This window comes from Camelus dromedarius, unplaced genomic scaffold (assembly GCF_036321535.1).
Source record: "Camelus dromedarius isolate mCamDro1 unplaced genomic scaffold, mCamDro1.pat HAP1_SCAFFOLD_183, whole genome shotgun sequence".
In the NCBI taxonomy this organism is placed as follows: Eukaryota; Metazoa; Chordata; class Mammalia; order Artiodactyla; family Camelidae; genus Camelus; species Camelus dromedarius.
The window spans coordinates 569,108-582,012 of NW_026989846.1; the positions used below are offsets into that span (position 1 = coordinate 569,108).

Below are 12,905 nucleotides of genomic sequence, written 5' to 3' on the forward strand. Positions count from 1 at the left end.
CAAAGAAACACAGAGAACCAGGCAGACCCCAGGGCCCCTGCTGGGGGAGAGGTTGCCCGCCAATTAGAGCCCTGGGGGCTGCTTCTGTCCCTTAGCTGGGGCCTCAGAGCTCCCTTCACAACACAGTCCTGCTGATACAAGAAAAAATACGTGGGGCATGAGAAAGGCTGTGTCCCAGGCTTTGGTTGAAACCCTGGGATGTGCCCCGCCAGATGTTGGTCCTTGGCTTCATGCAGGAAAGGATTCAAGAGCAAGCCAGTGTTGAGTAAAGGTAGATTTATTCAGAGAGATACATAGAAAGGCCAGAGAAACGCCACGAGGTGTGGGGGTTTGATGCTCAGATTAAAAGTAGGTACACAATCCACAGACAGAGTGTGGGCCTTCTCCGAAGAGGGAGAGAGAGAGGAGTGACCGAGAGGTGGCGCTGTGTTGCTGGTTTTCATGGGCTTGGTTGTTTCATATGCTAATAAGTAGAATGAGCAGCCTAAGGGCAAGGGGCTGGGATTCCCAGGGAGTTGGCCATTTCCCACCTTTGACATTTTGTGGCTAGCCTTGGGACTGCCATGGTGCCTTGGGGCATGTTATTCACCATGTTACTATTACAACGGATGTATAATGAAGCTCAAGATCAGCTAGAAGTTAAATCTCTTCATCCTGAGCCTCAAGGCCTATTGGGGGTTGAATCCTTCACCATATTGATGTTAATTGCTGTGGCCTTCATTGAATGGCTGTGCTCTGCCCCCTTCCATCCTGTCTCACTGTGTTGACACAGAGAGAGCAAAGTCCGGGCCCTGCCTGTGCTCCTGCATTTAACAGGGGGAGGGGTGGTGTGGGCTGAGGATGACTCTGAGTGGTGTGAATGATGTTTCAGATTTTCCCACGTGGGACATGGGGACGTGCCAGCAGCCACCGCAGATTTATCTCATAGGCATTATCACTTGTGTCACTCATTTGTTTCTATTTTTCTTTTTTTTTTTCAAGTATTTAATCTAAATTTAATATCAGGATTTTTTAGGAAAGAAATTTTTCTTTTTCTTTTCTTTGGGGCTCTTTTGAGGGGTAGGTAATTTGGTGTATTTATTTGTTAGTAGAGGCCCTGGCGCTTGAACCCAGGACCCCATGCACGCTAAGTACACGCTCTACCACTGAGCTCTACCACCCGCCCCATCATCTTTTTCTTTTTGCTTTAGCTGCCAAGAATCTTACAGCTGAATTTCTAATTGGCCTTTAACACTTACCCTGACGTCATGGCATTCGTTTTTATGACTTTACCTTCCCCTGGTTTCATTTAAGTATTGAATCTCCATTTTCTCTTCACTCTCAATTTTGTCTTTTTGTTGTTATGGTTGTTAAGTTGTGTTTAAAAAATTGATTAATTTCTCTTTTAGCAGAAGGCTAAAAGTAAATAACTATGTAAACAAACTTATCACAATTTAATGTTTTATACATTCTAAGCTGTTTAGTAGTTACTTAAAAACCGAATTGAATACTAAAGTGATAAAATTTTTAAATTATTTTTTAATTTTTTATAAAGGTAGAGCTGATTTACAATATGATATAAGTTTCAGGTGTACAATAGTTGCACAATTTTTATTGTTATGCTCCATTTATAGTTATTGTAAAACATTGGCTATATTCCCTGTGTTGTAAGACACATCCCTGTAGTGTGTTTATGTTACATGGAGAAGTTTGTATAAGAAAGCTGGTTATCGCAGAGTCTGGGGCGTGGCTGTGTCTGACCCAGGTTCACGCTCACCCTGCCTGTCAGAGCCCAGGCCCTCACTCCTGCCTGCAGGGCCGCAAGTGGAGGCAGGTCTCATCAGCGCTGGCACCACCCCCTGAGTGGCAGTGACAGCAGTGACTGTCTGTGGACATGCAAATTGTTGTTCCAGGAGCTTTACATGCATTTCTGCATTTAATAATTAAAGCCCTCCTGTGAGGAATCGTTTTATGTTTTTAATGAATAATACATTTTATTTTGATTTTGATAGAATTCAAACCTCCGGAAAATTTATAGGAATAGTACAATAAACGCTTAGATACAGTTCACCTAAAAGGGCACAATTAGCCCTTTTGTGTCTGGCTTTTTTTAGCATAAAGTTTGAAGGTTCATCCATGTTGTAGCGTCAATCAGTACATTATTCTTTTGGTTTGATAATATCCTTTTTCTTTTTTTTTTGTTTTTTGTCTATTTAAAAATACTTTCATTGAATTCTAGTCAGTTTATAATGTTGGATCAGTTTCTTGTGTACAGCACAACCCTTCATTTATATAGAAACATACCTGTATTCATTTTCATATTCTTTTTCAACATAAGTTACTGTAAGATATTAAATATATTCTCCTGTACTATACAGTATAAACTTGCTGTTTATTCTATACATACTGAGTATCTGCAAATCTTGAACTCCCAATTTATTCCTTCCCACATCCTCTTCCCTCTGGTAACCATAGTTTGGTTTCTATGTCTCTGTGTCTGTTTCTGTACTATAGATATTTTTATCTTTTTGTTTGTTTTTCCTTTCTTTTTTTTTTTTTTTTTGATTCCACATGTGAGTGATCTCATATGTTATTTTTCTTTCTCTTTCTGGGTTACTTCACTTAGAATGACATTCTCCAGATCCATTGATGTTGCTACAAATGACATTATTTTATTTTTTTTTTTTTATGGGTGAATAGTAGTCTATTGTACAAATATACTAAAACCTCTTTATCCAGTCATCTGTCAGTGGACATTTAGGTTGTTTCCATGTCTTGCTATTGTAAATAGTGCTGTTGTGAACATTGGGGTGTAGGTGTCTTTTTGAATTACGGATCCTACTGGATATATGCCCAGGAGTGGGATTGCTGGGTCATATGGGAGGTCAATTTTTTGTCTTTTGAGGAACCTCTGTACTGTTTTCCACATTGGCTCCACCAAACTGCATTCCCTCCACAGTGTATGAGGGTTCCATATTCTCCACAGCATCTCCAGGATTTATTGTTTGTGAACTTCTGAATGGTGGCTATTCTGACTGGTAAGAGGTGATACTTGATTGCAGTTTTGATTTGCATTTCTCTGATAATGATATTGAGCATTTTTTCATGTGCCTATTGGCCATTTGTATGTCTTCATTGGAGAAATGTTTCTTTAGGACTTCTGCCCATTTTTGAATTGAATTGTTTGTGTTTCTTTCTTATGAAGTGTAAAAGCTGTTTACATATTCTGGGAATTAAGCCCTTGTCAGTTTCATTCATTGCAACTATTTTCTCCCATTCCATAGATTGTCTTTTTGTTTTGCTTTCTGTTTCCTTTTCTGTGCTAAAGCTTGTAAGTTTAATTAGATCCCACTTGTATATTTTTGCTTGTATTTCTATTGCTTGAGTAGATTGCTCTAGGAAAACATTGTTGAGATGTATGTCAGATGTTTTTTCTATGTTTTCCTTTAAGAAGTTTATAGTGTCTTGACTAAATGTTTAAGTCTTTAAGACATTTTGAATTCATTTTTGTGTATGCTGTGAGGGAGTAGTCTAACTTCATTCATTTACATGCAGCTGTCCAGTTTTCCCTACACCATTTGCTGAAGAGGCTGTCTTTACTCCATTGTATGTTCTCACCTCTTTGTCAAAGATTCAATGACCAAAAGTTTGTGGGAATATTCTTGGTAATTGTGTTTATCCATTCATTGATGGATGGATATTGTTTGTAACCTTTGGCTACTCTGAATGATACTGCTATGAATATTGATGTGCAAGATTTTGTGAGAATACGTTTTCATTCGGTTGGCTGTACAGTTGGCCAGCCATATCTGTAGTTTCCACTTCATGGATCCAGATGGCTGATTGTAAAGAGACTCGAACATCCTTGGATTATGGAATCGAGGGTGGGGGGTTCCTGAAACCAACCCCCCGAGGATACTGAGGGATGACTCTACATGTAGGAGTGGAATTGCTGAGCCATATAACTCTAACCATTTGAGGAAACACCAGACTTCTGCAAAGAAGCTGCACCATTGTCCCTTTCCACTGGCCACATATAAGGTATCTCTTCCTCCTGAACAACACTTGTTATTGTCCATGTTTTGATTATAACCATCCTAGTGGGTGTAAAATGAGATATCGTTTTGATTTTGATTTGGCTAGTGATGATGAGCATCTTTTCGTATGCTTATTGGCCATTTGTGTATTTATTTAAATCCTTGGCAAATTTAAAAATTGGGTCGATTTTCTTTGTATTGTTCAGTTGTAAGCATTTGTTATATATCCTGAATACTAGTCTCTTATTAGATACACGCTTTGCAAAATTTTTCCCCTATTCTGCAGATTGTCTTTTCACTTTAGTTTTTTAAACATTAAAACAGTTTCTTTATAGGGGAGGTAATTAGATGTATTGACTTATTTTATTTTTCTTGCTAAGCACGCACTCTATCACATGAGATACCCGATTCCCCTGTCATTTCACTTTCTTGATGATGTCCTTTATAACAAAAAGGTTTTAATTTTGATGAAGTCCAGTTTATCTGCTTTTTTCTTCTATCACTTGTGCTCTTCGTATTGTACCTAGGAAACCAAAGCCTATCCTAGGGCCACAAATATTTATACTGTGTCTTCTTTTAGAAAGTTTATAAGTTTAGTTTTTACATTTCTGTCTGTGATCCATTTTGAATTAATTTTTATTTGTTATATAAAATATGGGGATCCAGATTCCACATTCATTCTTTTGCCTGCAGATACCCAGGTGTCCCTGCACCATTTGTTGAATAGACTATTCTTTCAATGGAGTGTTGTTGGCACTCTTGTGGAAAACTGACTGTAAATGTAAGATATTTCCCCCTGGATTTTTATTGTGTCTCATAGATTTATTTATCAAAACTTATGTCAGTACCATAATGACTTAGTACTATAGCTTTTTAGTACACTTTAAAGTGAGTCCTCCAAATTTTCTCTGCTTTTTCAAGATTGTTTTGTCTGTCCTGGGCCCCTTGCACTTCCATATGAATTTTGGTATGTTTTTCAATTTTTGCAAAGAAGTCAGCTGGAATTTTGATAGCGATTCCACTGAATTTGTAGGTCACTTTGGGGAGTCTTAACATTTTAAACAATATTGTCTACCATTCCATGAACATGGGATGTCTTCCATATATGTAGATCTTTTAAATTTTAATTCCGTGATACTTCAAAATGTTCAATGTACAAATATTGTAAATTTTTGTTAAATGTATCTCTCATTTTATTTTTAATGCTGTTGTAAATGGAAAGGCTGAGCTTCTTGAGGGTAGGACTATACATCAATTTGTTTATTTCTAGGATTCCTACACAGCAAATCCCCTAGGTTTATATTTGCTACATAAATCTATCCACAACTCTTACCACCCCCGTGTTACAAGAAACCAAGACCCAGGTTAAGCTACCTGAACAACTATGTGGAAGTGAGAAATGAGACATTTTTGTGGGGCTTTGTGCAGATGATACTGAGAGCTTACTTAGGATGGCTTCATCTTAATTTCTTTTAAACAACACTTTCGGTGTTGTCAGATACATTAAGATCATGCCTTTTGATGTGCAGAGGAGCTAAGACTATCATTTTCAAATAATTTCTAGTGAGACTGTTGTACTTGAAATCTAATTTGAATCAGTCTTTGAAGATTTATGTTTCAGGAGCTTTGACTAAAGAACACATGTCTTTATTCATTAATGACAACTAAATGCTCAAGCAACATGTAAGAGTTTGAGCAAACTGCCCCCGCCCCGTAGTGCTGGGTGGCTGCAGCTGTAACTGGAGTCAGCGCTTACCTCTACCAGCATGCTTGGGCTGATCTGCTCAAAGGGGTTCGTCCAACAATTTATCTGTAGTCTGTTGGACAAAGCCATAAAACACTGAGTTAAGATTGCTGGAATGCAATATATTCTTATTAATATTAAGTAAGCACATATTGAGTTCTTACTGTATGTTGGGAATTGTCCCTCAGCCTCACATGAATATTATTTCACTTAAAACCTCACATATTTCCTTGTTATTCTCACTTTACAGATAAGGAGGCTGAGAATTAGGTCTTCTTTCTTTTGGGTGGAGCTCATTATCAATGATGGGAAGTTGTAAGGAAAAAGATATTGATTCACCCCGAGAAAACATTTTTCTGAGAGTCAGCAGTGAAGAGGGTGAACACTGAAGAAGGTGATCATTGTTTGATTGAGATGAGCCCCGGGTTGTACGGAGTCAGCATCCTTGTCCTGGGCACAGCCAGTGTAGTGCTGCATGGTGGGTGAGGCAGCGCAGCCATGCAGGGAACGCAGATGCCAGGCCGTTGGGCTGTGCTCAGGCCCGGGGGGGCTTTCTCCTAAGAGCAGTGGACTGTCATTGACAGATTTTAAGTAGGGGAGTGGGGTGCTCTTGTAGATCACTTTTGTCTTGTAGAATGGTTAGAAACATTTAGAAGGCTCAGCAGGAGGTGATGTGATGAGTCAGAGTAGGGTGGCTGCCAGGTGTAGGAGTGTAGAATTTTCAAGTGGTTTTCAGTCCCATGTTTGTGGCTCAGTAGCCATGTCACTTTGGATGATGCACTCAAGGAAGTGAAACAATTTATCTAATCAATTCAAGCAGTGATGTACCGACCTCCCAGGACTGCTGTGGAGATCCAGTGAGATAACGTGTTCGCAGTGTGCAGCGTGGTCCCCAGCACAGAGTCAGTGCTGCGTGAGTGCCAGTGAGTATCTGGTAGGACAAGTGTGGGTGGTGGGCCTCGGTAACTGATGAAATCTGAGGCCTTAAGGAGGGGTCCAGTCACATCTGTGAGTGATGGGCCTGAGCTGGGAGAGGCAGAGAGACCTTGCCCCCCGACCAGGGGCCCAGGGCAGGACGGCTATGGGAGGAGAACCGTGAAGTCAGCTCTTTGCAGGTGGAGTTGGAGTTGCCCTTGAGACATCTAAGTGCAGTGTCACAAGCTGAAAGTTTAGGTCTGGGCCCGGGCTGTGAATTTTCCTATAATCTTAATCCCTGAGGATGCTGAGATATTGATCACTGAACGTGAAGACATACTTTACAGGACAAGTGAATAGTAGTATCATCTCTTTCATCAAAGCTCACGTCTCTTTATTCATCACTCACTTTGCTATTTGGGTACTTACAGAGCTCACTTCACCGCCCTCCCCTGGGCTCAGGCTCCACAGTAAAGAGCTGGTGAGACTCCCTCCTTTCCAGAAGAAGACACATTTAGCTGGTAGCCTTCTGTACCTCGCCAGACTTAGAATTTTAGTTTGTTGTTTTAATTCTATTTTCTGTTAGCCATCTCCTGACAGGAGAGACGTTTTACATCATGGTCATATTTCAATTAGCTGTTACTGAGAATTGCTGATCTGATCCATAGTGTAAGTATTATATTAACCTTGTAGAGTATTTATCATTTTTCTGTCTTTGCCCTTTAATTTTGTATGCCCCTTCAAGTCTCTATCCTATTTGGGGCCTTATTTTTTTTAATATAAAAATGTCTGTTGTAGTTAAGAGAATGAAAGAAAAAATACACATGATAGCTAAACTTAGAAAATATCCATTGTGTTTTCTGTCTTGGCAATGGAGTGTTGTAGAAACTCGTGAAAACTTTCATTACACAAGTTTCTTAAAATGCTAATTAAGAAATAAAACCTTCCTTCCTCATCTTTCAAGCTGCACAGCTAATTGTCAAGAAAGTGAGGGGAAATCCTCAGAAGCCAAGACAAACCAGAAAGCAGGGATTCTGGGAGATACGTGAGCCTTAGAAGCCCTGGGGTGCCTGTTGGCTCCTGTACTGAGTTTCAGTTGCCCTGGCAGGAGGGCAGGAGGTGAGCCCGAGGCCTCTCACACTGGGAGTTGGATGACTGATCATATGTAAGGCCAAGCAGAACCCGAGAAGCATGGTTTACTATAGGGTGAACTAGGAAAAAAATTCCTCAAGACAAGACAGTAAGGAAAGTCAATTTTGTTGGAAGAGGGGAAAAATAACAAATCCAAAGTAAGGATATTGTTTAAAGCTGTTCTGGCATGAGAGTGACCACAAACTCCTGGCAGAGAAGCACAGCTACTCCTGGAATGAGAAGCTGTGGTTTGAATAAATCAGTGAGCAGCCATTCCGAAAAAGGCCTCCAGAGTCTTGTGGATCAAGATACTGGACCGCAAACACCTCTCTTCCAAGGTCTCATTCAAATAACCAGAAAGGTTTTAAAGGAAAGAAGCCATAATCATAGTTCTATTTATTGACATTACTATATGCTAGGAATTCAGAGGTGACTATGGAGTTGTCCCCTCTTTTATGGATCTTACTTTCTCCTTGGGGAGACAAACTGACATAGTCGGGGAGCTTGGTGGAGGGGGGTGTTAGTCTGTTGCAATTAGCCAGGAGAGGGGATTAAGAAAGCAGTGAAGGGTGGGTGAACTTTTTACCTGAGGACAGACAGTCTTGTTCAGTTGGCTTTTAATTGCAGGCTCAATGAGCTGTCACTGGAGGGAATAGATCTTATGGAGGATGGACTTAGCTCAGGCCTCTTTAGAATGGACAAGTGAACCTGGACAAAGACAGTCAAATCTGTGCAGACATTGAAGTTCACTTGAATGTGCTCGAACCCTGAGCCAAAGATAGGACAAATATGCAGCACTTCTTGAGGACAGAGGAGTGGTTTTTAAGGTTCTCCAAGAATGAATCCCAGGGAACCGAGATGGCCAGTTGTCAAACTGTGACTTTGCTTTTTCGACGGTGTACCCACCAAGTATATTGGACTTTTATAGGTTTTCATTTCTCTTTAATACATGTCAGGTGATGAGGACGTGGGCACAAGTGTTTGACACCTTGTCGAGGTGACTTTGTGTACCTGCCTAGAAGCACGGGCACAGCTATGGCTGCATCATACATCTTACCGCCCATCCCGCTCCCCGGATCCGTGATCACGGCAGAGTGGTCCCTTGTTGACCTGTCCGTCTCCTCTGTGACATCATAACCCATGAAAAGACCAGAGCGTATTAACTTGGCTTTGTTAAAGTCAAAGGAACAGATCAAATATGGAGTCAGATTTGTTTTTTCCTATTTCAGTAGTACCATGGAGAAGGCAGTTTGGGCAGCTTTTGGTAGGGTCCTGGAGGCTTTCTCTCTCAGCCTCTGGGCGCCTCTATTGAAAACCCTTCATAGCTGTCTGGCGTGCTGGAAAACCACTCCGACTGTTTTGCCCTGAAGATGTGCTCTGTTTATAACTCATCTCTACTCCTTGGAAAACAACTCAATAAAAACTCAGTTGGTTTTCCACCAGCCATGGGCAGGGGTGAGGGATACCTTGTTATTATTTCATAGAATAACAATAACAGAAATAATAATAATAATAATAATAATAATAATAATAATAATTAATAAAAATAATAAAAGAAGTCTTAAAACACCACTGGGCACATTGGAGAGAGTCAATAAATGCTTCCTGGCTTAAATCAAAAGTGATGACTCAGTGATTCCATGGCTGCTGTATTTGCTGAGCTAATTACTCCTTTGCTCGATTACACATTTTTTTAACTGAAAAAGAAATACATGCAAATTTTTTTAAAAAATTCAAACAGAGCACAAAAATACACAAGTGAAAGAAGTTTCCTCTCATGCTCTCTTCTTTCAGCCCTCCCTGGAGATGCCACTATTTACTAATCTTTGTGTGATTTTCCAGATAGGCTATGCACATTTCCACCTATGTATGTAAATTCCTTTAAAGTTTTAGTTATTTTTAACTTAAAGGGATTTAAATCCTCAAGTGGCTTCTGCCTGGGTAATAGAACAGAACAAATCTGACTCCATATTAGATCTGTTCCTTTGACTTTAACCCTATGCTCTGTCTCCTAGGCTTCATCTTGCTTGTAAAACAATGTTGCCTAGAGCCTGAAATATATAGGAGAGCCTATTCTGAAGGCCCTGACCTTTAAGGATATTTAACACTTTTTCATTCATAAAAAGATAACAAATTGCAGAATAGAAAATAACGTTTGTTTTGTTGGAGGTTTACAGGGATCTGACCCAGGCAGATAGCTGCAAGAACAAAGGATTCTAAAGATAAGGAATTCCTACACCAAGAAGATTGCAACAACCAAGCATGTAGGAAAGGAGCCTGAATTCTGACTTGGGGAGATGGTTTTCCAGGACATTAGTTTGCCATCTAGGTCTACAGAAACTTGCTATTCCATGCTCCAACACCTGGTCTCCCAACTTATTGGCCTGTCCTGCACTGAGGAGAATGAATTTGGATTTGGTAACACTCTTATCTACCTAGCAAGCTGGGCACTGGAACTGAGTGTTATGGAAACAACAGGCCAGCCAAGAAACAAGCACCACTCGGAGTGTTGGTGTACTCAGATTTATTATGCCGGCGGACTCAGACTGGTTTCTGCTCCGAAGTTATGAGCACCCCGAGACGTGCACATGAGGTTTTAAAGGGTTAATTACAAGTAAGGGGGTATTAGCCAATAAGGCTCAAACAACAAAAAGCAAGGAATCAGTACACTAGAGCTTATCTACTTGTAATAGTTCAGGTTACTGACAATTGTTGAGCTTGGATTTACGAGTTAGCTTGTAAGCCCAGTAAACTGACACTAAACCTCAGATTTATGAGTTAGCCCAGCAGAATTTAGATCAGTAAACCGACACTTATCACACTTAGATTTGTGACTTAGCTTGTTAGCCCAGCTTGGCTTTTCCTTCACATGAGGATAGCTCTCCCACACCCAGGGAACTACTGTGAGCCCTTGATGGTTCCACTAGGGTGGGGTGTGGTTTACCCAGGAGGGATGGGGACTATGCACCAACACTCAGGCAGTCTGCTCTGTCTGGGGCTCTGATCTTGTACCACCCCGCTCCCCGCCAGCCCAACACCTGGGACAGTGGAGCTAAGGCAGAGATCGTGCCTGCCTGTTTCCCAGCGTGTAAAAGGGGAATATGTACCCTTCCCAAGGTAGTTTTGAGCGACAACACCTGCGGGTGCTTGGTTCCCAGAGAAACAGAAAACCAAGCTCCGTGTGGGGCAATGGGTGTGATAACCCTAGGGGTTCTGCAGAAGCATCGGAAGGAGGGCTGGATCAGAGAGGTAAAACGTGAGCTGCGGGCCTTGAAGGGTTACAGAAGGGTACAGAGGCAGGACTGCCTCCTCCTTCGGGGTGCCCCCAGAGGTAAAGCTTTTTCTCTCCATCTCCGCTACTCCCCTCCCCTCTCCAGATCCCTCCCTTTTCTCTGCTCTTCCTGTCCATCTGTCTCCCTCCACTTTTCCCCTCCTCCCCTCCCCCTCCTCTCCTCCCCCTCCCATCTTCTCCCTCCCTCGCTGCCCCACCTTCCCTCACAGAACCCAGAGGATCGCTGGCCCTCCTGCGCATGGGCAGTCAGTGCCAGCTGGACCCCGAGTTGGAAGCTCCAGCTCCGAGCCAGGAATCGGCCCCAAAACCTTCTCAGCTCTGTCGCCCGGTAGGCCTTTGGCTCCTGCCCTGGGCCGGGGTCACCGGCTGTGGAAGTGCAACGTGGGGTTTCCCGGGAAAGGGGTCAGGCGACTGCGAGAGGGCGGTCTGCGTGTCACAGCCCCCCAGGGCGCCAGTCAGCCTGTGTTCAGCTGAATTGCTCGGGCCAGACCCCTCTGCCTGCGCCACCTGCCCCGGGGCCCCGGCCAAACCTGTCCAGGGCCAGGTGTGCACCTGCCGCCTCTCACCCAGCCGGGCACCACTCAGTCCGCGGGTGGCGTCCCCTTCCCCTCTCCCGCCCGCCAGTCCTCTCCTCCCGGGCTTCCTCTCCTCGGCCGCCGGGCAGTCCCCACACCTGGGCGGGCTGTGTCCCGGGCGGGCGTGGTCTGCCGACCCGGATGGGGGCGGGCGGCTGGGGCTGGGGCTGGACTCCGAGTGGGGCTGCAGCACGCGTCCCCAACCCCCCGCTTTCCCTGCCCCGCGACCCCGGGGCTGCCCTCCTCTCCCTTTCCCGCTCCCTCAGGACCAGCTCAGTGGCGTGGGCACTGCTCCCCCGGCTGAGAGCCCCCGGCTGTAACGCCCAGCTTCTCCTAGTGGAGTCGGGAAAAGGGATCCTCAGTGTTGAGCGAGCTTCTATCTCCTCCCTCAGTGTTTCTGCCGCAGGTAAGTATCTTGAACACTTTCAGGTGTTATGATGGCGGTGCTTGTTTATGTCACTTTTTTTATAGTGCGAGGGATTACAGTGTTGAAAGCAGGGCTTGGTTCAGTTAAAAATGTGCTGAAGCTATGAGGCTGTGACATCCTCCTTCCTTCCCTCTCCCAGGGTGAAACGTGTGACCGTCGATTTTAAAAAGATAGTTACCGTCCCTAACTAGAGCAGCCCAGCTAGGGTATTTTAACAGGAACAGCACCACCAGGGGCGTTGGAGACCCAGGGATATTGCAGTCCTAAAGAGCTCCTGGCACAGTTTGGCTTGTTTTGGTTTTTTGTTTTTCTTAAATTGTAGGGCAGACTAGTAGTATAGAGGGAAAAATAATTGTCAAGAAATATTTTTTCATATAACAGCTTTATTGTGATATTTTTCACACACCATGAAGTCCATCCATTTATATGGTACAATTCAGCAGCTTTTAGCATATTCACAGTTGTGCAACAATTATTATTCCAGAACGTTTCATCACATCAGAAATACCAGAGGAAATGAGTGACCTATCCACCCCTCTCCAGTGGTGGTTCTAAAGAAGGTTCTTGGCTATTCCTGACCATAAAATAACTTGTTACATTCCATGAAAAATCTGGTAGGAATTCTAATCAGAATTGCAATGCATTTGTCTATCAAAACAGGAAGAATTAATGTCTTTATGGCATAAATTTCTTCTAAACATGAATATATCTGGAACCGTATCTTTCCATCTCTCCAGAGCCTGGCCCATGGGAAGCCCTCACTAATTTTTGGGCTTGTGAATGATGAGATTCTATACATCGTTAG

The 12,905-nt window shown here is 42.9% G+C and overlaps 1 long non-coding RNA gene across 2 annotated transcripts in view; it reads left to right on the top strand.

Annotated features, from left to right (window-relative positions):
- The window catches only part of LOC135320924 (uncharacterized), a 34,188-nt gene that overhangs the window by 11,124 nt on the left and 10,159 nt on the right, over positions 1-12,905 (top strand). The window contains exons 2-4 of one of the 2 annotated variants that reach the window (XR_010380295.1): positions 6,581-6,683; positions 11,184-11,426; positions 11,940-12,079. This is a non-coding gene — a long non-coding RNA (uncharacterized LOC135320924). The remainder of the gene's footprint in view (positions 1-6,580; positions 6,684-11,183; positions 11,427-11,939; positions 12,080-12,905) is intronic. The other variant, XR_010380294.1, reaches the window with a different exon arrangement.